This window comes from Macaca thibetana, chromosome 7 (genome assembly GCF_024542745.1).
Source record: "Macaca thibetana thibetana isolate TM-01 chromosome 7, ASM2454274v1, whole genome shotgun sequence".
In the NCBI taxonomy this organism is placed as follows: Eukaryota; Metazoa; Chordata; class Mammalia; order Primates; family Cercopithecidae; genus Macaca; species Macaca thibetana.
The window spans coordinates 113,391,598-113,394,616 of record NC_065584.1 but is presented as its reverse complement, the minus strand read 5'-3'; the positions used below and the strand labels follow the sequence as shown (position 1 = coordinate 113,394,616).

The following is a 3,019-nucleotide window of genomic DNA, read 5'->3' as shown; positions in this document are numbered from 1 at the left end:
CAGTGTTTTGTACTTATCCTTGTAGATATCTTTTACCTCCTTGGTTAGATATATTCCAAGGTATTTTGTTTGTGTGTGGCTATTGTAAATAGGATTGAATTCTTGAATTGGCTTTCAATTTGAATGTTATTGGTACACAGAAATGCTACTGGTTTTGTATATTTATTGTGTATCATTAAACTTTACTGAAGTGGCTTATCAGCTCTGGGAGTCTTTTGGGGGAATCTTTAGGGTTTTCTAGGTATAGAATCATACTACCAACAAAGAGAGATAGTTTGACTTCCTCTTTTCCTATTTGGATGCCTTTTATTTACTTCTCTTGCCTGGTTGCCCTGGCCAGGACTTGCAGTACTATGTTGAATAGGAGTGGTGAGAAAGGCCATCCTTATCTTGTTCCAGTTCTCAAGGGTAATGCGTCCTGCCCATTCAATATGATGTTGGTTGTGGGTTTGCCATAGATGGAAGTTCTTATTTTGAGGTATGTCCCCTCTGATGTCTAGTTTATTGAGGGTTTTTATCATGGAAGGATACTAGTTTTATTGAAAACTTTTTCTGTGTCTGTTGAGATGATCACATTGTTTTATTTTTAATTCTGTTTATGTGGTGAATCACATTTATTGATTTGCACATGTTGAACAAGGCCTATATCCTGCAAATAAAGTCAATTTGATCTTGGTCAATTAACTTTGTGCTGTGCTGATTGATTTTGCTACTATTTTGTTGAGGATTTTTGAATCTATCCCCATCAAGGATATTGGGCTGTAGTTTTTGTTGTTGTTGTTGTTGTGTTTTTGCCACATTTTGGTATCAGAGTGCTGCTGGCTTCATAGAATGATTTAGGGAGGAGTCCCTTCTCCTCAATTTTTTGGAATAGTTTCAGTAGGAGTGGTATTAACTCTTCATTCTATGTCTAGTAAAACTGGGCTGTGAATCCATCTGGTCCAGGGCTTTTCTTTGTTGGTGTGTTTTGAATTACTGATTCAGTTTCAGAACTCATTATTGGTATGTCCAAGGTTTCAGTTTCTGTGTGCTTCACTCTTAGGAAGTTGTGTGTTTCCAGGAATTTATCCATTTTTCCATAGGTTTTCTAGTTTGTGTACACAGAGGTGTTCATAATAGTTGCAGATGATTTTTTGTATGTCTGTGGAATCGGGTGTAATGTTACCTTTGTTGTTTCTGATTATGCTTATTTGGATCTTCTCTAATTTTTTTTTTCTTTGTTAATCTTGCTGTTGCTCTATTGATCTTGTTTATCCTTTCAAAGAACAAGCTTTTGGTTTTGTTCATCCTTTGTATGGATATTTGGGTCTCGATTTCATTCAGTTCTGCTCTGATTAGTTATTTATTTTTTTCTACTAACTTTGGGTTTAGTTTACTCCTTGTTTTAGTTACTCTAGGTGCGATGTTAAGATTATAAATTTTAGATTTTTCTAACTTTTTTATTTAGGCATTTAGCACTATAAACTTTTCTTCTTAACACTGCCTTGGCTACGTCTCAGAAATGTGTTTTGTTTTCATTTATGTCAAAGAATTTTTAAATTTTGGCCTTAATTTCCCTGTTTACTCAAAAGTCATTTAGCAGCAAGTTATTTAATGTCCATGTAATTGTGTGGTTTTGAGAGATCTTCTTGGTACTGATTTATATTTTTATTTCACTGTGACCTGAAAGTATCATTGGTATGATTTCAATGTTTAAAAGATTTATTCAGACTTGCTTTATGGCTGAGCATATGGTCAATATTAGAATATGTTCCATGTGCAGACGAGAAGAATGTATATTCTGTATATTCTGTGCTTGATGGGTGATTGTTCTATAGACGTTTATTGGGTCCAATTGGTTGTGTCAAATTTAAGTCCAGAATTTCCTTGTTAGTTTCTGCCTGAATAATCTGTCTAATGCTGGCAGTGGGATGTTGAAGTCTCCCACTGTTATTGTATGGCAGCCTAGGCCTTTTTTTTTTAGGTCTAGAAGTACTTGTTTTACGAACAAGTGCTCAGGCTTTTTTGATTTGCCTGCATTTAAGGTTGTGGCCTTCATAAAATGTTTCTTACTCTCTTCTGGTAAAATAGGTTTCTCCTCTATGCCTGATTCCGATTCACCTCACTGGCTGCAACACTCTGAACTTCTTCGATGGTGGGTGCATATATATTTATGACAGTTAAGTCATCTTGTTGACTTGAACCTTTTTATTATATAGTGCCTTTCTTTGTCCTTTTTTTACTGTTGTTAGTTAAAATTATCTGACATAATAATACTGACTCCTGCTCCTTTTTGTTGTTTGTGTGATTGATCTTTACTTTGATTCTATGAATGTTATGTTTAAAAAGGATCTCCAGAAGACAGAAGATGTCTTGCTTTTTAATTCAACTTGAAAAATATGGAATGCTTCACAAATTTGCTTGACATCTTTGTACAGGGGCCATGCTACCATTTTGCGTATCCTTCCAATTTTAGTATATATCCTGCTGAAGCAAGCACCAATTGTAAAGTTTCTATTTAATTATCTTCCAGTTCACTGATCCTTTCCTCAGCTGTCTCAAAACTCTATCAAAGAGATTTTTTAAAAATTTCCATTAAGGTGTTTGGTATTTCTAACATTTCCTTTTTTTTTAAGTTTTTATCTCTTCTTACATTACCATCCATTCTTGAATGCGAATGTTGTCTACTTTTTTCATTAGGGACATTAACATATTAACCATAGCTGTCTTAAATTCTGTGTCCGATAATTCCAGCATCTTTGTCATATCACAGTCTGAGTCTGATTGTTGAATTGTTTCTGTAGTCTGTGTTTTTCATTTGTTTGGGCATGCACATTTTGCAATTAAAACTGAACATATTGTATCAGCCAATAGGAACTGAGGTAACTAGGATTTTAAATGTGAGGATTTGTGTTAATGTGGCCAGGAGTTGTGATTTAATATTTGTTGAAGCTGTAAGTACCAAAGGCTTCAAAAAAAATGTAGTGGCCTTGTTTTGGTCTCTTCTTTTATTTTAAGGGATTTCTTGTGTTCTACCACT

At 34.5% G+C, this 3,019-nt stretch overlaps 1 non-coding gene across 1 annotated transcript; it reads right to left on the bottom strand.

Moving 5' to 3' along the window:
* Positions 1–2,372: 2,372 nt before the first annotated feature.
* On the bottom strand, positions 2,373–2,479 carry LOC126960206 (U6 spliceosomal RNA). Its single transcript, XR_007727787.1, has one exon. It is a non-coding gene; the product is annotated as a U6 spliceosomal RNA (small nuclear RNA).
* Between the last annotated feature and the right edge of the window lie 540 nt (positions 2,480–3,019).